We start from the raw sequence: 23,561 nt of genomic DNA, 5'->3' as shown, positions 1-23,561 counted from the left end.
AGGGCCTGAACGACAATTCTGCGGGTGGACTCAGGCAGCATCCATAAGATCTTCTGCAGCCAGCGTAAGATGGAAAAACAGACTGCAGCGACCTTAGTCACCTGCTGCCTCATCGAGAGTTTGTCGTCAATCAGGAATCCGAGGTTACGAGCAACAGGCACAGGGGTAGGCAAAGGACCCATATCACAGGGCCAGTGTCTAGAGCCCCACAGATCTTTATGCTTGCCTAATATGATAACCTCGGTCTTATCTCCGTTGAGCTTCAGCAGATGGTCTTGCATCCAAGCAGCAACGTGAGATAGGCCAATTTTGAGGGCAGAGATTTCCTGGGCCCTGCTGCTAGAAAGAGAAAACACAATCTGTGTATAGTCTGCATATGAATATATGGACAGACCGGCGTTCTCTACGATGGAAGCAAGAGGTCTGATGTAAATATTAAACAGCAATGGGCTTAATATAGACCCTTGAGGGACGCCGTAAGCTGAAGAATGAATCGCAGATTCAGCATTGTTTGAGAAAACCTGAAAGGTGCGCCCATTGAGAAATGAGGCCACCCAGGCAAGCGCTGATCCATCAACACCAAGGGAGCGGAGGGACTCCAAAAGAGTGGAATGAGACACGGTATCGAAAGCAGCGCTTAAATCAAGAAGAATAAGCGCAAAGGTCTCACCGCTATCGATACCGTGTCGGAGTCTCTCGGTCACCCCAAGGAGTGCGGATTCGGTGGAGTAATTAGCGCGAAAGCCTGATTGGGACGGATGGAGATATCCCACGTTTTCAACAAACTCATTGAGCTGAGTGTTGACATGGCGTTCCAATATTTTGGAGCAGGCTGGCAGCAGGGATATAGGCCTAAAGTTGGCTAAATTTGTGGTGTCAGCACCAGATTTTTTGAGCAAGGGGACGACCATGGCATGTTTCCATTCCTGTGCCACCAGAGATTTGGTAAGAGAGATGTTTAATTACCTCATTAAGAATCTCCGTGGTTCAAGGTCTAGTTGTTTTAGTATCTTCATAGGAACTGGGTCCCGAGGAGATCCCGAACGGATACTATTTAGACACGACAGGAAGGAGGAGTCATCAAATGGTAACCAATTATAAATAAATGCAGTGGGAGAGAAAGAAACACTACAAGAAGGGCCAGGTTGGAAGGAATCAGTTGGCAATGAGAGGGAGGCCAAAGATTGATAGATGCCCTCAACCTTAGATATAAAAAAATCCGCAATGGCATTACATTGTGTGCCATCCAGGGCCGGCAGAGAAGGAGTGGTGTCTGCTCCTGTAAGTTTCTTTACGGTGGCGAAAAGAGTCCGAGGACAGTTTTGTGCAAGGGTAATAGTAGAAGCAATATAAGTGGCCTTGGCACGTTTACAGTTTGCATGGTAAACTTTCAATTCGTCTTTGTAAGCCACCTTGCAAGGAGTGGAGTATGAGATCCTCCACTTCCTCTCCAGGGCCTTACATTTGGCACGCTGGGTTTTTAATTCGTCGGAGAACCAAGGTGCAGGGGGGCGCAGGGATCTATATTTGCTGCTAGAACGCGGGGTAAGGGCAATCACTGCGTCTGTTAGCCAGCAAGAAATAGGAGTGTTCAAGTCCTGCTCAGTATTAATAGAAATCGGAATTGTCTCAGTCAGACGCTGATTAAAGGCAGCGATATCGAGCCTATCCCATCGGTATGAAGATTTAATTTCCTCCACATGAGATCTGGTAGAAAATAAACCAGGTGGTAACATAAAATGTATCGCGTAATGATCAGACCAATTTAATGGACGCGCCGATTGAGTACAATCGAACGAAAGAGTAGAAATAATTGGGTCCAAGAGGTGGCCTGCGAGATGAGTAGCCCCAGAATTACAAAGTTTGAGATTAAAAACCTCAAGATCAGATAAAAAAGATTTGTTCAAGGGGTTATTAACATCTTCTAAGTGAATATTTAAATCACCAAGAATAGTAAAATTATTCGATTTCAGTAAAGTTGCAGAAAGGCAATCAACAAGTGAGGGAATCCAAGAGGCTGCATTCCCGGGCGCCCGATAAATTAGCAGACCGGAAAGCGTCAATCGGGGGTTAATCATTAATTTAAATAATGCTGCCTCAGTACCTGGGAGATGTAATTGTTCCAGTTTACATTGATAGATGGATTTGAAGATGATCGCGATTCCACCACCTCTACCGGAGGGTCTGTCCTGATGCAACACAACATAGTTGGAAGGAATAGCTGCAGCAATGTCCGGACCCGAGCTAGCATGTAGCCAGGTCTCGGTCAAAAACACTGCATCAGGAGATTCATCACTTATGAAATCGAAAATATTTAATTTATTCTTAGGGAGCGATCTACAGTTTAAGCTCCAAAAATGGAGAGGAGAAAAAGATGGCGTACGGCCCTTGGTCGGCTTCCTTTTCCCCCGGTAGTGTTTTCTATTTCCTTGCGTCTTAGAAAGCTGCATTTTGCCGGTGGAAAAGCCACAACCAGCACATGTGAAATAGTGAGTGGGCAGAGTGCATAAAGTGCAGGTAGTGGGGATGGAAGGTCGCAATACATGTAGTTCCATGGTGGTGTAATGTACACGGTCACACAAGGCATTCCGAGTTAACGTACCTAAGGACATGTTAGCAGAGAGCAGCCCGTCCTGCAGCCCGTCCTCAGCGCGGACGGGCGCAGACGGGCTGAACTCAGGCAGAACTCCGGCGGAAACTCCGGCGATCCCGCTGCGCGATGACGCTGCGCGTCAGCGTGGCTCGCTTAAATGCGCGTCCAGCCTCCAAGACTAGACCGCGCAGAGCGCCTAGCGTCGTCAGCCCCACCTAAGATGGCCACTATAACGAGACGTGGACAGGGACCCGCAAAAGCGCAGTGCTTGTTTCCAAAATTATATGCAGTGAGCGGGGCAGAGTGCAGTAAGCTGTAGGCCAATTTTAAAATCAGGGTAAAAGTTTTAAATGAAAAATGAAATCAGGCAGACAAAACGGAAAGTTTTAAAAAGCTGCTAAAATGCAGCACGATCTGATCGAGGTCTCCTTTAGAGTAGCGCCAGTACACAACCACAGTTTATTGTTGTCTGCAATTTTCGTTGCCCTGTCAAACCACAATGCTGATTTATGTTTGTCGTTAATTTATGTTTTGTCACATGAATTGGTATAACGTGCACTAATTTGCAAGTATCCACTTGTGTCTGAGGATGTGTCTGTGGATCTAATATTAAAAAAAAGTGAATGCCATAGCAAATACATGCTTAAAGTCCTGATAATTGATTTAATCATCTTTAGTCAGTTAAATTACTTTAACAGCATTTAAACGAGATGGCATGGACATTCTTCAACTGTATTATTTCTTCAGTATAGGCATAACATTGGCTACTTGGAAGGCATTAAAGTTGATGGATCTGGAAATGGTCTAGGATCTTGTGCTGATGGTATCTTTCTTGATGCCAAATCTGTACTTGGTTGGGTCTACCTGAAATGAGTTCAGCACTTCTAGCACCCCTGGCTGATGAAGTTGAAGCCAGAGCCACAATGAAGTCAACCATTGCTACAGAATCATAGTGGTCTTTGTGGGGATCAACATTTGGCTTCCGCAAGAGTCAGAGGAAGACCATGCCTTGTTGAAAACCCTACATTAACTTGACTAAAGCTCCAACAGAAGAGAACCTTGCATATGCATCAAAGCAATATAGCAAACCTGCGTGACTTTTAAGCACCACATTTCTAATACCGACGCTGATAACCCAGTGGTAGTGGGTTCGCGGCTGCTGTGGTCGCGTGTGGGCTTGCCTCTGAATTTTTTAACTACAGGAAATTTTAAAAGCATTTACTTGTTTGTATTTCTTACCTCTCGCCGCAGCCTGCCCTCCCAGTCCATCTCCCGCTCCTCTAGCCCCGGTCCGGCACGGCTGAGTGCCGCTTGCTCCGGAGGGCTGACGGGGTTGCGGGCGCCATCTTTGGAGGGGCAGTGGTGACCTACAGGATAGCGCTCCAGTCATCGTGCACCTAGCCTACAAAAGAGACGCCCCATGCGCTCGTGCAGCGGACGCTAATAACCCAGTGGCAGTGGGTTCGCGGCTGCTGTGGTCGCGTGTGGGCTTGCCTCTGAATTTTTTAACTACAGGAAATTTTAAAAGCATTTACTTGTTTGTATTTCTTACCTCTCGCCACTGCCTGCCCTTGCAGTCCATCTCCCGTTCCCCTAGCCCCGGTCCGGCACGGCTGAGTGCCGCTTGCTCCGGAGGGCTGACGGGGTTGTGTGCGCCATCTTTGGAGGGGCAGTGGTGACCTACAGGATAGCGCTCCAGTCATCGCGCACAAAGCCTACAAAAGAGACGCCCCATGCGCACGCGCAGCGGACACTGATAACCCAGTGGCAGTGGGTTCGCGGCTGCTGTGGTCGCGTGTGGGCTTGCCTCTGAATTTTTTAACTACAGGAAATTTTAAAAGCATTTACTTGTTTGTATTTCTTACCTCTCGCCGCTGCATGCCCTCGCAGTCCATCTCCCGTTCCCCTAGCCCCGGTCCGGCATGGCTGAGTGCCGCTTGCTCCGGAGGGCTGACGGGGTTGTGGGCGCCATCTTTGGAGGGGCAGTGGTGACCTACAGGATAGCGCTCCAGTCATTGCGCACCTAGCATACAAAAGAGACGCCCCATGCGCACACGCAGCGGGCGCGCGGTGGCGCGCCAAAGGCAAGCCCGTCTGCGCCCGTCCGCGCCCGACCGGGGCAAGGGGCATCTCACTATGCCCGATTTCTGACTTATACCTCTGAGCAGTTATGTTCATACCAGGGCCCCGGGTTTCTGTGTCTAGCGACCCTTGCCCAGATTGACAAACTCGGCCTTGCCCATACGGACCCCATTCCCTCCCTTCCAGCTACCCTGCCACCATTGTCACGCCCATCCTCCGTTACACTCCATCATCCCCCTCAGCCCAATGTCGCAGCCACCATTTCTGCCTTCCTTCTTAACACTAGGTCGGCAGTCAAACACTATTTAGAACTGTTCGATTTTTTAGATACCCACAAACCTGACCTTCTGTTTCTAACCGAAACTTGGTTCTGTCCCGATTCACTGCCAAATGTGCTTGCAACGCTTCCCTCCTCCTACTATGCCCTTCGCGCCGACCGGCCCGAGGGAAGAGCTGGAGGCGGTGTTGCTTTGATTGCCCGTGTAGGACTTCATTTCCAATTATCATCATCCCCCTCTATTACAGCGGTCGATTGCCTTGTGGTACGTTCCGCTTATTTTCAAGTCCCAATCACTTGCGTCTTAATTTATTCCCCCCCCCCCCCCCCCCCCCCCCCCACTCAAGACCACTTTTTATTTCTGACATCCAGGAGCTGTTGGCTACGCTGGTAGTTAATAATTCCTCCGTTCTGGTATTGGGGGATTTTAACTTTTGGCCCGCCGACCCGGCGGAGGACGCCATGTCTAAAGAATTCACTGAACTCCTCCTCAGTTTAAATTTCGTGTCTCATGTCCATATACCTACTCACATCCGAGGTCATACTTTGGACCAAATTTGGTCACTCAACATTCCGGTCACCGCCCCTATTGTTACGCCCTGCATTTGGTCAGACCACTTCCTTATTTCTTTTTTTTTTTAGACTTAAGTCTTGCAAAAAAAACCTCTTTTCCAAAAAATACTTGGGCTCGGAACTGGAATAAAGCCGATATTCCCACTCTTTGTTCGTCTCTTTCAGCCTCTTTCCCCGTTTTGGAGGGACTTACCCCATTATCCCAAGCAGCCTCTCTCAGTAGTTGGCTCGCTAGAGCGTGTGACCAAGTAGCCCCCATGAAGCGCGTCACAATCAGCCGCGCTCATGACGCAAACAGATGGTTCTCTGTAGACCTCAAGGAGAAAAAATTGGAAACGCGACGGGCAGAGCGCGCCTGGAGGCGTGCATATAGTCCTGCCCTCAAATTACAGTACACCTCCACCCTTAACGAATACAAAAAAGCTATTCTCCTTGTCAAAACTAATTACTTCTCTAGTAGAATCCTCTCAGCCGATAACCAGCCTAGGGCCATTTTTGCCACGGTCCACGAGCTGGCCTGCTCTGACAGAGTCACCCTCAAACCTTCCCCTTCCCAATCCCTCTGCGATACTCTCAACAACTTTTTTATTGAAAAAATCACAACCATCAAGGCCAATATACCACCACCTTCCCCCACGTTCTCTGACCCCCAACCTCCGCCCAACTTTTTCCACCTGGATCACTTACCGCCCCTGACTAGTCAATCTTTTTACCCTTTGCTGGGCCGAGTTAAGTCAGGATCCCCCTCCGACATTTGCCCTGCATATGTTCTCAGGGAGATCTTTCTTGCTTGTCCCCAGCCTCCCCTTACCTTTTTGAATGACTCCCTTAAATTGGGCTTTGTTCCCAATTCCCTTAAATCGGCAACAATAATTCCCATTCTAAAAAAGCCCAGTATTGATCCATCTTCCCTGTCTAATTATCGCCCTATCTCCCTTCTCCCCTTTCTTGGTAAGTTCCTTGAGTCTCACGTCACCAAAGTCCTTAGTTCATTTGTGGAAGAGTGTGGATGCTTAGCCTCATGTCAGGCGAGCTTCCGCCTACTACAGTCCACCGAGTAGGTTGTCATCTCAGTCATGGACAAGCTTAGAGAGGGGATGGACACCAACCTGCCCCAGGTCCTTGTCCTCCTTGATTTGTCCGCCGCCTTTGACACAGTTGATCATTCCATTCTGCTTACCCGTGTCAAGGCGGCGGGCATCGGGGGGTCGGCCCTGGCTTGGCTCAGTTCCTTCCTCAGCGATCGTTCTCAAGCTGTCCATCTCGGTGACTTCTCTGCTCCTCCACGTAAGGTACAGTGCGGTGTTCCTCAGGGTTCTTCCCTCTCCCCTCTTTTGTTCAATCTGTACATTTTACCTTTGATTTTTGCTTTACAGCACATAGAGGTGACGGATTTCAACTATGCAGAAGACCTCCAACTCATTTTCAATCTCTCACTCTCCCCGGGCTCTATCCACAACTTTCAATCAGTTATGACCTTCATCAGGGACTGGATGAACTACAACCATCTCAAATTGAACCCGGATAAAACTGAGCTTGTACTCACCGGAGGTCATCGCAGTCCCTGGACCCCTACCTTTTGGCCCCCCTCTCTTGGTTCTCCCCCATCACCCTCTTCCTTAGTTAAAACATTAGGGATCACACTCAATCAACATCTCACACTACACTCCCAGATTAGCACTGTAGTGTCATCCTGCTTCTTCACCCTCCGCACTATTCCTTCTCAGCTCTGAAACTCATTCTTATGGCACTGGTTCTATCGCGCCTGGACTACGGCAACATTCTATACAATGGCATTCCTGCCTATGCCCTCCGACGCCTCCAACTGGTTCAGAACCAGGCCGCCCGCCTTGTCTATGGTCTCCCAACATCTAATCATGTGACCCCTCTGCTTAAGGCCCTGCACTGGCTCCCTATTAAGGAACGTGCTTAAGCTGGGCTGTACAACCTTTCAGGCCCGCGCTGGGACCGCTCCCGCCTTCATCAGCTCGGAAATTAAGACTTATACTCCTGGCAGAGAGCTACGTTTGTCCTCTCAGGTTCTTCTTTCTGTACCACGGTTTAAGAAGAATAAATCTGGTGGGATGAAATTTGCGGTTCTTGCTCCCACCTTTTGGAACACCCTACCTCTTCACATAAGATCTGCAGGTTGCTATCTTAAGTTTCGCAGGGCACTTAAAACTCTCCTCTTTCAGCAAGCCTTCCCTTCCTAGCATCTGCTCCTCTGCCTTTTAGGGTCTGTGTCCTCCAGCGCCAAGAAACCGCATGGTAATCGTGCGCTTAATAAATACTTTCAAATTCAAAATTCAATTACTGATGTTTAGGTAATTATTTGTTATTTCCCAAATAAAAAGATTTGAAAACAAACAAAAGTCGGTCAGATGCCTTTACCATCCAATGCCTTTACCACAAAGCCTTTACCATGCAGATGCCTTTACTAGTCATGTCTTTACCATGCATAGTATGTATGTTTAAGAAAAGTAATAGTATATAAATCACAAATAATGGTAGAGCAAATTGTAGGCTTTTGGAGTAGTTTGAATATGCTACTTACCAGTATGCATCTGTTCTTGGCATGTAGGGCTGCTAACATTCATATCTATTGCATAGATCGCCGCCTAGTGTTGGGTCCGGATGATTGCACATTGTTGTCCTGGAAGAGTCTTCGAAGTATCACGAGATAGGTGGCTCCTCCCCTGGACTACAGTGCGCATGGGCATCGACTCCATCCCCAGATTGTTTTTAGCCATTGTGTCAGAGATGGAGTGAAATAGTGTAAATGATGTCCATGCTAATGATTGAATGCAAGAAGTATCTGCAGCCGCTACGGGCACCGGGGAGGAGGGTGGGCGATATGAATGTTAGCAGCCCTACATGCCAAGAACAGATGCATACTGGTAAGTAGCATATTCAGTTCGAGGCATGTGGGCTGCTAAATTCATATCTATTGCATAGAATACATAGCAGTCCCTCCATTAACGGCGGCCGCCCGTGCCAGCTGCAGAAGTCTGAAAAAGAGTTTTGAGAACAGCCTGTCCTACAGCTGCCTGCTGTTTGGAATGCACATCTACACAGTAATGTTTGGTAAACGTGTGTGGTGTCGCCCACGTGGCTGCTCTGCAAATGTCTTCCAAAGGAATGTTCCCCAGGAAAGCCATGGAGGCTCCCAACTTGCGCGTGGAGTGTGCTCTTGGGGGGACCGTTAAAGTACGTTTAGCCTTTTGATAACAAATCTGAATACATTTAACGATCCACCTGGCTATTCCTGCTTTGGAAATAGGGTTGCCTTTGTGCAGGGCTGAGAAGGCAACAAAAAGTTGCTGTGTCTTTCTAAATTGTTGTGTTCTGTCAATGTAGTACACCAATGCTCTTTTTACGTCCAATGTATGGAGCATTCTCTCCGCTACTGTCTGTGGGTTTTGAAAGAATGCGGGCAGTTCAATAGTCTGATTGACATGAAACTGTGACACCACCTTTGGAAGGAACTTGGGGTTAGTGCGGAGCACTACCCTGTTTGAGTGAATTTGTATAAATGGCTCTTGTATTGTGAGCGCCTGTAGCTCACTAACACGTCTGAGAGATGTAATAGCAATGAGAAAAGCCACTTTCCATGTTAAGAATTGAATCTCACAGGAATGTAGAGGCTCAAAAGGTGGGCCCATCAGTCTAGTGAGAACCACATTGAGATTCCACACAGGAGCTGGTGGTGTTCTGGGAGGAATGACTCGCTTCAGTCCCTCCAGGAAGGCTTTAATGGCAGGCACCCTGAAAACAGAGAGATGCTGCCTGTTCTGGAGATAAGCCGCTATGGCGGATAAGTGTATCCGAATGGAAGCGAAGGCTAGATTGCATTTGTAAAGATGTAACAAATAGCAGATGATGTTAGGAATTGATGCATCTAGCGGGTTAATGCGATGTTCTGTACAGTAAATGACAAACCGCTTCCACTTTGCAGCATAGCAAGCTCTGGTAGTGGGCTTCCTTGCCTCCCTGATAATGTCCATGCATTCAGGAGGCAGGTTAAGGTAGCCAAACTCTAAGACCTCAGGAGCCAGATCGCCAGATTGAGCTGTTGCGGATCTGGATGCTGAATGTCGCCATGGTTCTGCGTCAAGAGCCTGGGTGTGAGATGCAGCCTTTGATGCGGTACCACGGAAAGTTCTAGAAACGTGGTGTACCATGGTTGGCGTGCCCACGTTGGAGCAACCAGGATGAGCGTCATCGAGTGTTGCTTTAGCGTTCTTGCCACCAGCGGAATGAGAGGCGCTGGGGGAAAAGCGTACGCAAATCTGCCTGAACAGTTCATCCATATCGCATTGCCTTGCGATTGTGGGTGAGGGAACCTGGCGGCAAAGCTTTGGCATTTTGCGTTTTCCCGTGTGGCAAACAGGTCTATCTCTGGATGACCCCACTGCTGGAAGTACGGGCGGAGTACTGATGGATGTATCTCCCACTCGTGCATTTGATGGCTGTACCTGCTGAGCAGATCCGCCATCTGATTGTCCTTGCCCGGGAGGTGTTCCGCCATGAGGAAGATGTTCCTCTGAATGGCCCACTTCCACATGCTCTGAGCCAGATGAGACAGCTGTGGAGAGCGCGTACCCCCCTGCTTCTGGATGTAGTACATGGCTGTCATGTTGTCCGTCCGGATCAACACGACTTTGTTGCACAGATGTACTCTGAAGGACTTGAGTGCCAAGAAGATTGCCATCAGTTCTAGGTAGTTGATGTGCATCTTCTGTTGCTGCGTCGACCACAGTCCCTGCACCGTGTAGTGGAGCACATGAGCTCCCCATCCCTGGAGAGAGGCGTCCGTCGTCATGATGACTTGCGGCACAGGCTCTTGGAACGGTCGGCCCTTGCAAAGGTTGTGTGGAGTCCACCAATGCAGAGAGTTGTATGCCCGACCGGTTACCAACACTAGGTCTGTCAGTTGTCCTTGAGCCTGTGTCCACTGATTCGCCAAGCATTCTTGGAGCGGACGCATATGCAACCTTGCGTGCGGGACTATGAAGATGCAGGAGGCCATCATGCCTATCAACTGCATGAACACTCTCGCTGGTAGTGAGTGTTGCTGTCTGAACCTTTGGATGAGCGACTGGATGTTGTCGATCCTCACCGGGTTCGGCTGAGCCGTAGCAGTCAGAGTATTTATTGTCGCGCCCAGATACTGCCGCACATGGGCCGGCTGAAGGTGCGACTTTGGGTAGTTCAGTGAGAACCCCAGACTGTGAAGGAGGTGAATGGTGTGGGACATGTCTGCGGCGCACTGCTGTTCCGACTTTGCTTGAACGAGCCAGTCGTCTAGGTAAGGGTAGACATGTATGTTCTGTCTCCTGAGGTGCGCCGCCACTGTCGCCAGACAATTCGTGAAGACTCTGGGGGCAGTGGTCACTCCGAAGGGTAGGACCTTGAACTGGTAATGCCTGTTTTGTATGGTGAACCGGAGGTACTTTCTGTGGGATGGGTGGAGTGGTATGTGAAAATAAGCATCCTTGAGGTCCAAGGTTGCTAGGAAGTCCCCTTTGTTTAACAATGGAAGAATCTGCTGCAGGGTTAGCATATGAAAATGTTCTGAGAGGATGTGCAGGTTGAGGGGGCGTAGATCCAGAATGGGTCTGAGGGAACCGTCCTTTTTTGGGATTAGGAAGAACAGTGAATAAACCCCTGTTCCCTCCTCCTCCACCGGTACGAGCTCTATTGCGCCTTTTTGCAGCATCACAAGAACCTCCTGCTGCAATAAGTGCAAGTGCTCTGCTGACATAGGACGTTGTCTTGGGGGTATATTGGGTGGAGTGGACGTTAACTCCAAACAATAACCGAACTGGATAAGTTTCCTTACCCACCTGTCTGTGGTGATGGACGTCCAGACTGGCAGGAACTGCTGGAGTCTCCCCCCGACAGGTGTTGGATGGTCGGGGGGCAGTGACAGAGAGTCACTGTTTGTTGGCCGCAGAGGAACGGGAACTGTTGTTGCCTCTGCCTCTGCCCTTGGCACTGTTTCCTCTGTAACCCCCCTCTACCCTGTTTGGGGTACGAGGATTGTGCGCCACCTCTAGTGAATTGCGTCTGCTGTGCCAAGTGTCCTCTGTTAACACCACGTGCACCTGAGCGACGAAAAGTGCTCCCTCTGAATTGCTGAGACTAAAGTGCCCCCATGGATTTAGCTGTCTCATTGTCTTTTTTGATCTTCTCGAGGGTGGTGTCAACCTCTGGGCCAAACAGTCTGTCTGGATTAACGGGCTGGTTGAGGATAGTTGTCTGTATGTCAGGCTTGAACCCTGAGATGCGGAGCCATGCTTGACGCCTTAACATCACGCTAGTGTTGATTGCTCTAGCCGCTGTATCTGCAACATCAAGCGCACATTTGATTGCAGCGTTAGAAATAAGCTTGCCCTCCTGTATCAGCATCTCAGCCCCTTCCTTAAACTCGTCTGGAAGGTGTTGTAGGAGCTGCTCTAGGGTGTCGTAATGCGCCCTATCATATCGTGCTAACAGGGCCTGTGTGTTAGATATGCGCCATATATTGGCTGCCTGTGCTGCCACCCTTTTCCCCGATGCCTCTAGCACTTTTGACTCTTTGTCTGGGGGAGGAGCTTCACCCGTCGTCTGTGAGTTCGCCCTCTTGCGGGCATTGGAGACCACCAAAGAGTCCAGAGGCAACTGGGCCCGTATATATGTTGGGTCCCCAGGTGCCGGTCTGAATTTCTTCACTATTCTCGGGTTCACCACCCTTGCTCTTGTGGGTTCCTTGAACATGTCTGTGGCATGCTTTAGAACCCCTTTAAGCATCGGAAGTGTTTTCACAGTCTTTTCTGCTGCAGAGAATGTGTCAAACAAAAAGTCTTCATCCACAGGGTCGGCATGCATTTCCACCTTATGGTTCGCAGCCGCCCTTTCAATCAAGGCATTAAATGCCGCAGAGTCTTCAGTTGGAGATGTCTTCACACCATAAACCTGTGGGTCATGTACCACCTGTTGGTCCCCCTGGTCACCAGAGTCAACCCATGAGTTCTGTTGTTCATCAGGGTCATTGTTATCAGGAAAGTTGTACTCCTCATCCTGGTCCCCTACATCTCCCTCTGAGGTATTGGGTGAAGGTGTTGGACTCCTCCTAGGTTGTGGAGGAATAGGTTCAACGAGTACAGGAATTTCTGGTGCCGTCCTTTTCTTCTTTAGAGGTATCACAAACGATTGTAATGGCTGGGAAGTAATTTTCCGCTTGTAGAGCGTTAATTTTCCCGTGTCGGCGTCGATATACTGCTCAGACTGCTCTTCTGATGCATGGTGTCGATCTAAACGCCCACTTAGCAGTGAGTGCTCCGAACCTCCCAAGTCTTTTGGCACCGACCGAGGTGCAAAAGCCTTCGGCGCCACCTTCGGCGGCAGAGTGTAGAGGATCGCCGTTGAAGTCTTTTTCGGCGCCGCCATCGATTGTGGACCCAATGGCGTTTGAGTCGCCGACGTCAAACTCTTCTCTCGTATTCTTTTGAGGGAGTCCGAGACTTGCTTAGTGAAAGAAGCGGAGGGCTTAGTCGGCCCGACCGATGACCTCGGTCCGCCACCAGGGGAAGAACCTAGCGTCGACGATTTCCCCTTGGTCGCCGGAGACGCTGACGCATCCTCGACCGCTGTGGTCCGTGCTTTCGACACGGCCTTAGGCGTCGACGCCGCTGGCTTTGGATGGGCAGGTGTTTGTTTTTGCATCGGGGCTCCGGACTTCGGCTCGGGCCCTTCGCCGACTGTGCGTCGCCTGGGCGTTTGCCTGTTGGCGCGGTAGTCTTGCCTGAAGGCGGTTCGACAGTCTTCTTCGACTTCGATTCAGCCACCGTGCTCGACACGTGCTCGACGACCTTCTTCGAGCTTGGCTCCTTGACCACCTTCGGTAATTTAGCCGGCTCGACAGCCTTCTTCAGCTTCGAAGCCTCTGAAGTCGACGGCGTAGCAGACGGCTTCAGTTTCGAGGGCGCGTCGGCCATCTTAGTTGTCTTTGATTCCGATGGTTTCAGTTTCGGTTTCGATTTACGCAATGGAGGCTCCGCTGGTGTGTCCGTAGCCGGGCCAGAAGGCGGGATCGAGGATTGCGGTGTAGGGTCGTGGGTAAGGCCGTGTGGCGATCCCGTGACCCGAGCCTGAGGCATTGTACTTTCGGGGCATAGCTCTTCCTCCGAGCTATCTTCCGCGGCCCCACAAACTTCCTCGACGTCCCCTACCTCCTCGACGTTTTCTTCTAGGTCCTGGCCCTCGACGGGTTCTCCGTAATCGGCCTCGACCTCCGTCGATGGTGGCGAAATCTGCAGATGATGGCCTTGGCCCTCTGCTTCGGGGTTGTCGAAGATGTCGACCGGTGCTGGAGCCGCTCGCCGGGCCTCGAGGCGCGCCGAAGCTTGAGCGTTTTCTTTGACCTGAACTTCGAACAGGCCATACAGTTGGCCTCGTTGTGGTCCGGCGAGAGGCACTTGTTGCATACAGGATGCACGTCGATGTGTGGGTACTTTGAACCGCACACAGGGCAGAATTTGAACGGACTACGTTCCATCGTAGTGTCGTCGGGGTCTTGCTGCGACGACAGGGCCTCGATGTCCGAAGAGTTACTCGACTCGTCAGAAAACCGACTCGAAGAGTCGGAAGAAACACGAGACCGAACGCGAACAATACCGACGAGGTAACGAAGGCCTTTTGGCCTTAAAGAAGTTGTTTTATCGATTCCGAACAGGAGACGTCGAAATCACATCCGGACCCAATGGCGGAAAAAAACAATCTGGGGATGGAGTCGATGCCCATGCGCACTGTAGTCCAGGGGAGGAGCCACCTATCTCGTGATACTTCGAAGACTCTTCCAGGACAACAATGTGCAAACATCCGGACCCAACACTAGGCGGCGATCTATGCAATAGATATGAATTTAGCAGCCCACATGTTATGTTAATATTGTTATGTTAATAACTTTTATTGGGCGCACAGCTGCCCCAGCAAAGGGGCGTCCTGGCGCCTGATCAAATGCCACAACACAACAAGTCGAAGCTGAAAAGACAGGGGATCAGTTAGCAGTGACAAACAGATGAGTTTTTATGGCGCGCCTGAAGAGAGTAAGGCAGTTAAGGGCACGAATATGGACAGGAAGAGAGTTCCACAGTCCTGCCGCCAGAATACGAAAGGAACGACCTCCCATCCTAGTCAGTCTGAACCTGGTTTTAATCGCCAGATGAAGAAATTCCGACCTAAGAGCCCGCGCAGGAACATAGGGGGAGACAAGACCCGCAAGAGCTGGGGGAGAGGAGAGTTTCAAGATCTTAAATGTAAGACAGAGAGCCTTAAATTTAATTCTCTGTCTAACCGGCAGCCAATGAAGAGAGGTCAAGACTGCAGAGACAGAACAACGTCTTGGAAGGCCAACAATGGCCCGCGCCGCAGCATTCTGCACCCTCTGCAGCCTAGTAGCCTCCGCCTGATTCACTCCAAGCAGCAGTGTACTCCCGTAGTCCAGCCGAGAAAGAATAGAGGCTTGGACCACCAGCTGCCGAGTGGGGGGGTCGAAGAATTTGAGGACAGGTCTCATTCCTCGCAGAATACCATAGCAGGTAGCTGCAATCTTCTTCGTGTGGCTGGTAAAAGAGAGAGTAGGATCCAGCCAAACCCCCAAGTTCTTGACTTCGGCAGCTGGGATGGGAGTCACCCCCAATTCTGGAGGCCACCACTGATCTCCCCAAAGTTCCTCCTGCTTCCCTAAAATCAGGACCTCGGTCTTTTTGGCATTTAACTGTAAACAGTTAATGCGCATCCAGTTAGCCACGGCTATAAGTCCTGCACGGAATCTGGGAGCAGTCACCTCAGGGTCCCCACTGAGTGTCACCGCCAGCTGCGTGTCGTCGGCATACGATGTCATGGTTAGGTCACACTGTCTAACGACTGCAGCCAGCGGTTTCACATATAAGTTGAACAAAGTGGGGCTCAACGCAGAGCCCTGAGGGACTCCCAGTCCCAATGGATGGAAAGAGGACTGACCAGGTGGAATAGCCACTTTAAAAGACCGGTCCTAAAGAAGGAGCGAAACCATTGGAGAGCCGTCCCCTCAATTCCCACTTCCACCAACCGCCGCATCAGAATGTCATGAGACACCGTGTCAAACGCGGCGCTCAGATCTAACAAGAGGAGCGCCGCTGTCTGCCCCGCATCCAGCACCGAACGCAGATGCTCAGTCATAAAGAGCAGGGCAGTTTCGGTGCTGTGTTGTGCCCGAAACCCATTCTGGCTCTCGTCTAGAATATTATTGCGAGAGAGGTGGGCAGACAAGATGGAATTCACGTGTGCCTCAGTGACCTTGGCGGGCCAAGGCAGGAGGGAAATGGGACGATAGTTCTCAGGTAACAGGGGATCAAGATTAGGCTTCTTCAAAATGGGGCTGACCACTGCTTGCTTCCAAGAGGAAGGGACCACGCCCTCAGTGAGTGAGAGATTAATCACATCCAAAATGGGCTCACGACAGAGGGGCGGGAGAAGAGTAAATATCTCAGGCTTCAGCGGATCTAAGGGAGAGCCGGATTTAATTTTGAGGCTCAGAGTGTCAAAAGCCTCAACAGACATAGCAGGCAAAGAGGACAGAGTTTCATGGATCGTAGCCATCACACCACTAGGCTCAACCCCGGGCACAGATGGCAAGAATCCTCGGTAGATAGCCTGCACCTTCTCCACGAAAAAGGATGCCAAACTTTCACAGTGAGAGTCCGTGCAGATTTCTAGCGAGGTGGCCCGTTTTCCCATCAGGTCTTTGAGAACCTTAAAAATTAATTTGGATGGGTTAGGGCTGCTCTGAAACTCAGAAGCATAATATGCGGCCCGGGTTTGGCAGATTGCCCTGTGGTAGATCTTAAGCTGGGCAAAATACAGCGATTTTAACGTGGGATCAAAGGATTTCCTCCAAGCCCTCTCAGCTTGCCGGCAGGTTCTCTTAAGCTCGGCAAGAGTATCATTATACCATGGGCTGCGCGTTTTGACATGACATTTCGACCAACGCATGGGTATAAGAGAATCGAGAGCGGTTATGATCCAGTTACAAAACTGCTCATATCCCAGTTCCACATTCGGCAGGTTGCCCAACGGCTGCGCCTCCAAGATCTTAACAAACTCCTCCAATTTGAGCTTACGCCAGTTTCTTTTAAGGATCAGTCTGTCCACAGGTTTAAATTGTGGATCGTCTACAGTAAGGGACACTTTAACCAACAGATGATCGGTCCAACCTACCACCATCGGGTCCGAAGCCCTAGCCCGAACCCGAGTGGTAAAGAAGGGGTCAAGGATATGACCTCCTATGTGGGTGGGGGAGGTAACTAGTTGGTTCAGTTGCAAGGCTTCAAGGTCCGCTAACAAAGAGCTGATGGGTGATGATGACGTCTGGTCAAGATGTATATTAAGGTCACCAACGATATTAAAGTTAGCACATCTAGGGGCTAACAGACTGACCGCATCAGCAAGGGCGACCTTGAAGACAGTGTCGTTCCCAGGAGGACGATAAATAAGCAGGCCACTAAGAGTGAACTGATGACTGAAGGTGACCTTAAAAGAGGCGCTCTCGCACATCGGTAGATCATAAGTTTTCCAATCAGCCGGAAAGCATGATTTTGTCGCCATGGCTATGCCACCTCCCCTAGACGTGCGGTTCAGAGTAAACACTGTATAGGTGGAAGGAAAAGCCAGATTTATAATAGCAGTGTCAGCATCTTGAAGCCACGTCTCAGTGAGAAAAATAAGGTCAGGGGATTCTTTATCAATCATGTCCCGTAGGGACAGATGGTGCTTGACCAATGATCTCACGTTCAGGCTCCATATGCTGAGTACTCGCTCAGTGCTGTCAATACGAGTACTTAGGGCAGTCCTTTCACCAGAGCGCACCCCAATAGGGGTATCCAGAGTAAGACTACCACAGACACAGGCATAAGGCCCCGACAATGGGAACACCAAATCATGACCAAACGCCGGAACACTATCTCTAATGGAAAGGAGGTCAGAGCGATTATACCTGAGCGTCGTAGTGCTATGCATGATGGTGTGATGGATGAGAGCCAGAGTCCATAGCCCGCACCCGCTACCTCGACGCGGACGAGCGCAGACGGGCAGGACTCTGGTACGACTCCGGCCACGCGACGGCGTCCCACTGCGCGTTTCCGCTGTGCGGGAGAGGACAACTTTAAATAGGCGTCTCACTGAGCAGCTCGAGCGTCGGGACGCTCCAAAATGGCGCCCACGAAAGATCTTACTCACCCAAACTAAGATGGCGCCCACAGGATTCCAGCCCCGGGACCCGGACCCGCCTAATGACGGTGCGTGTTCCACAAATTAAATGCAGGTAAGGGGACAGGTGCCCAGGTGCCCAGACAGAGCGGTAAATTAAAAACAGGGGATAAGTCAAAAGGAAAGAACAAAAAGACACAAAAGGTCAATTTAAAAAGCACAGCCCACTGGCAGCGCGACCTGCGCAAATGCAGCACTGATCAGGGCGAAGAACGCACGAGTCCGCCTTAAACAGGCGTCTCACTGAGCAGCTCGAGCGTCGGGACGCTCCAAAATGGCGCCCACGAAAGATCTTACTCACCCAAACTAAGATGGCGCCCACAGGATTCCAGCCCCGGGACCCGGACCCGCCTAATGACGGTGCGTGTTCCACAAATTAAATTCAGGTAAGGGGACAGGTGCCCAGGTGCCCAGACAGAGCGGTAAATTAAAAACAGGGGATAAGTCAAAAGGAAAGAACAAAAAGACACAAAAGGTCAATTTAAAAAGCACAGTCCACTGGCAGCGCGACCTGCGCAAATGCAGCACTGATCAGGGCGAAGAACGCACGAGTCCGCCTTAAATAGGCGTCTCACTGAGCAGCTCGAGCGTCGGGACGCTCCAAAATGTCGCCCACGAAAGATCTTACTCACCCAAACTAAGATGGCGCCCACAGGATTCCAGCCCCGGGACCCGGACCCGCCTAATGACGGTGCGTGTTCCACAAATTAAATGCAGGTAAGGGGACAGGTGCCCAGGTGCCCAGACAGAGCCGTAAATTAAAAACAGGGGATAAGTCAAAAGGAAAGAACAAAAAGACACAAAAGTGTGCACAAATGCAGCACATGCCTCGAACAGTGGTAAAGGGAGGTTAAGGATAATATCAGGGTCTATGCGTGGCAGTGGTAAAGGGTGGTAAGGATAAATATAGGGTTTGGGGTGGGTACTGGTAAAGGGTGGTAAGTGTAATTTTAGAGTTATGGGACTGTAGGGTTAATTTTAGGGTTTATGGGTTGGCCGTGGTAAAAGTAATTTCATGGTTTAAATTCGAAGGTGTTAAAGAATGGTTAGTAGTAAATACTAACAATCATTTGCAATGCAATAGGTCTCGCATTAGGAAAGTTTGATCTATTGGTATTGTAAATGACACATTGCTTAATTATGCGTTGGTTTTGAAAATAGCAAAATTAATAGCTTTGTCATTTACAATGCCAGTAGTTTTAAATTTCGTAAATGTTACACCTATAGCATTTGTAATGCAATATGTGTTGTATTTACATGACTTAGATGTATTGATATTACAAATAACAATGGCTTTTAATTTTTTTAAATAATTAATACTTAAATAAAAGTTATTGTAATTTATAATGGCAATAGCTTAAACTTTTGTAAATAACTTTTGTGAAGATTATATTCAGTGTATTTTATTATGACGAAAATCCAAGAACAGAAGTGAAATATTAACATCTTTTTGTGACATTTGTAATAAAGCGTGAAACATTGAGAGAACATATTTGAACCTGTTATTGTTGAATGGTTGCACAGATTGATGCTGTGGTGGCGCTGAGTGATGTTGTGGTGGCGACGAGTGATGTTGTGGTGGCGACGAGTGATGCTGTGGCGTTCAGTGATGCAGTGGTAGCCCATAGGGATGTTGTGGTGCCCCTGAGTGATGCTGTGGTGATGCGATAGATAGATAGAGTGAGGGCGATAGATAGATAGATAGATAGATAGATAGAGTGAGGGCGATAGAGTGAGGGTGATAGATAGAGTGAGGGCGATAGAGTGAGGGCGATAGATAGAGTGATGGCGATAGAAAGAGTGAGGGCGATAGATAGGGTGAGGGCGATAGATAGAGTGAGGGCGATAGATAGAGTGAGGGCGATAGATAGATAGAGTGAGGGCGATAGATGAGGGTGATAAATAGATAGAGTGAGGGAGATAGATAGATAGAGTGAGTGCCATAGATAGATAGAGTGAGGGTGATAGATAGATAGAGTGAGGGCGATAGATAGATAGATAGATAGATAGAGTGAGGGCGATAGAGTGAGGGTGATAGATAGAGTGAGGGCGATAGATAGATAGATAGAGTGATGGCGATAGAAAGAGTGAGGGCGATAGATAGACAAATAGAGTGAGGGCGATAGATAGATAGAGTGAGGGCGATAGAGTGAGGGCGATAGATAGATAGAGTGAGGGCGATAGATAGAGTGAGGGCGATAGATAGAGTGAGGGCGATAGGTAGAGTGAGGGCGATAGGTAGAGTGAGGGCGATAGGTAGAGTGAGGGCGATAGATAGAGTGAGGGCGATAGATAGAGTGAGGGCGATAGATAGATAGAGTGAGGGCGATAGATAGAGTGAGGGCGATAGATAGATAGAGTGAGGGCGATAGATAGATAGAGTGAGGGCGATAGATAGAGTGAGGGAGATAGATAGATAGAGTGAGGGCGATAGAGTGAGGGCGATAGAGTGAGGGCGATAGATAGAGTGAGGGCGATAGATAGAGTGAGGGCGATAGATAGAGTGAGGGCGATAGATAGAGTGAGGGCGATAGATAGAGTGAGGGCGATAGATAGAGTGAGGGCGATAGATAGGGTGAGGGCGATAGAGTGAGGGAGATAGATAGAGTGAGGGCGATAGATAGAGTGAGGGCGATAGATAGAGTGAGGGCGATAGATAGAGTGAGGGCGATAGATAGATAGAGTGAGGGCGATAGAGTGAGGGTGATAAATAGATAGAGTGAGGGAGATAGATAGATAGAGTGAGTGCCATAGATAGATAGAGTGAGGGTGATAGCTAGATAGAGTGAGGGCGATAGATAGATAGAGTGAGGGAGATAGATAGAGTGAGGACGATAGATAGATAGATAGAGTGAGGACGATAGATAGATAGATAGAGTGAGGGTGATAGATAGATAGAGTGAGGGCGATAGATAGAGTGAGGGGGATAGATAGACAGATAGCTAGAGTGAGGGCGATAGATAGAGTGAGGGCGATAGATAGAAAGAGTGAGGGCGATAGCTAGAAAGAGTGAGGGCGATAGATAGAAAGAGTGAGGGCGATAGATAGAAAGAGTGAGGGCGATAGATAGAGTGAGGGCGATAGATAGAGTGAGGGCGATAGATAGAGTGAGGGCGATAGATAGATTGAGGGTGATAAATAGATAGAGTGAGGACCATAGATAGATAGATAGATAGATAGAGTGAGGGCGATAGATGGAGTGAGGGCGATAGATAGATAGAGTGAGGGCGATAGATAGATAGAGTGAGGGCGATAGAGTGAGGGCGATAAATAGATAGAGTGAGGGAGATAGATAGATAGAGTGAGGACGATAGATAGAGTGAGGGCGATAGATAGATAGAGTGAGGGGGATAGATAGATAGAGTGAGGGGGATAGATAGATAGAGTGAGGGCGATAGAGTGAGGACGATAAATAGATAGAGTGAGGGAGATAGATAGATAGATAGAGTGAGGACGATAGATAGATAGATAGATAGGTAGATAGATAGAGTGAGGGCGATAGAAAGAGTGAGGGCGATAGATAGAGTGAGGGCGATAGATAGAGTGAGGGAGATAGATAGATAGATAGAGTGAGGACGATAGATAGATAGATAGATAGATAGATAGGTAGATAGATAGAGTGAGGGCGATAGATAGATAGAGTAAGGGGGATAGATAGAGTGAGGGCGATAAATAGATATAGTGAGGGAGGGAGATAGATAGAGTGAGGGCGATAGATAGATAGATAGAGTGAGGGCGATAGATAGAGTGAGGGGGATAGATAGATAGAGCGAGGGCGATAGATAGATAGAGTGAGGGCGATAGATAGATAGAGTGAGGGCGATAGATAGAAGCCATATGAAAACTCAGCTTGTTATGGGCTGAAGTTCCAACAGGACTTTGAGCTGAGCCAGAGCCATGCCTCAGGCTCAAGCCTGGCTCAAACTTTCAGTGGCTCGCCCACTTCAATTCGTAATTTAACTAATGCTGGAGCAATGCCATGCAGTTCAATGCTCCAAAATACAACATTTATATGCGTGGTACCCTTGCTTAGGAGGTGGAATATGGTTAGTTTTAAAGCCATCTGACATTGAGGCACCTGCTCGCTGCATATAAGGGTAACATGCGGTTTCCATAGCTACCTGGCACTCCACTATTCACTGCATAAGTATGAGACATTTGGCATGTGCTTCACTATGGTAACTAACATGTAGGCCAGGATTCCTGCTCGCAATTTTGCCTGTGACAAAATAAAAACATTGCCAACAGATCAAAAATGTTTTCAAATCATGTCGGTGCTGTTTTGAGAGTTGGACTCAGTAGGGCACCTGCTTAGTATGAATGAGGACTCTGTTGGCAGTGCGCAGTGCCTGGAAAACGCAGTACTGATTAAAAACGAGCAAAAATGAAATGTAGCACACAGTCAAAAACAGGAGGTCAGAAGCAAAAAGGCAGGGGAAATCAAGCCAAAAGATGCCAGGTCTAACAAGCGCACTTCTACCTTTAGAGAAAATAAAGAAATACGTTTTTAAAGCGTACACACGCTCGCTTCAGAATAATTCATAACGCTTGTTTAAATATTGCCAAGAGCCTTTTATCACATTTGCTAAATATTTGCCATTAGTCTGAGCGCTTATTGAACAGGACGCTATATTAGTGATGTTGTGCCCCAGTTCTTTGGTATGGGAATGCTCTCCGTTAGTGCAGATGCTCTTGAGCCTTTACATTTTTTTATTTTGTTTTTGGTATGTTTTGGTAACTAGAAAAACATCACTTTGAGCTGTTTTATATTCAGCTGCCCCTACAGCACAGCTTTCCACTTTTTAAAACAATGCAAAACACCTAATTTCTTGTCAACAGCAAAATTATGTTTCTGAGTCTTTAATTTGAAAGGGGCCTCCGTAAACATCTATCACGGAAACAGGTAGCACAGTTTGCTACCTCTTGTATTTTGTTTGCTCACAATTGTCACTTTTACCTCATGTAACTTAACATTTGCTTTTGTAATTTGTTCACTTGTATTTTCTCCTCATGTATCATTAACGTTCCTATTGTGAAGAGATCTGACCCCTTCGGGTAAAGTCCGCGTTATATAAAAACGGATAAATAAATAAATAGAAAGGCCTCTATTGCAGGGCATTCTAATACGATTAAATATGGTCTCTCTCACTCGTCAATGCATGTAGCCCATTCCAAAAGGGCGGTCGCAGTAACTAGCCAGAAGCATGGAGAGAGAAAGGAGACCAGATCCCACGCGAAGCCCGAGGTCCGCGCACGCGCGTGTGATTTCCTCTTTGGGCTGTGTTCGTAGCATTGGGCTCCTTTGCCGAGGGCCCTCCTGCAGCCATGCCGACCGGCGAATACGAGTGAGTGGAAGGCTGTGCAGTATTTCTTATCACGGGGAGAGGAGGTTGAGTGGAGCTCCGTGACTTACCGCATCACTCTCTTTTACAGCTCGAAGCCCAGCTGGGCAGACCAAGTGGAGAAAGAGGGCGAGGATGGAGAGTCCGTGAGCCTTCCGCTGCTCGCTTCCACTGAACTACCCAGCTCTCCGGGTGAGTGCCAGGGGCACGCACGTTACCATACGGGACTTCAGAGAGTGACAGGGTGTCTTGAATACATTAAAGCGGGAACTATGCAACAGAGGACGGTGACACGAGGGATAGGGCACTTCGGAAAGAGTCGTGGGACAGCGATCGGGACTTTTGTGACGTGCTTCGGTAGGATTAGTTTGTCATATTAATGTGCAGAGAACGGTGGCCAGCCATC

General features: G+C 49.0%; 1 protein-coding gene across 2 annotated transcripts in view; it reads right to left on the bottom strand.

The window, feature by feature from the left end:
- LOC144762304 (exportin-5-like) overlaps positions 1-23,561 on the bottom strand; it is a 2,548,278-nt gene that overhangs the window by 381,514 nt on the left and 2,143,203 nt on the right. The gene's annotated exons all lie outside the window — the stretch shown is intronic.

Source organism: Lissotriton helveticus, chromosome 6 (assembly GCF_964261635.1).
Source record: "Lissotriton helveticus chromosome 6, aLisHel1.1, whole genome shotgun sequence".
NCBI lineage: Eukaryota > Metazoa > Chordata > Amphibia > Caudata > Salamandridae > Lissotriton > Lissotriton helveticus.
The sequence above is the reverse complement of the archived record's forward strand: the minus strand, read 5'-3'. Positions and strand labels throughout refer to the sequence as shown.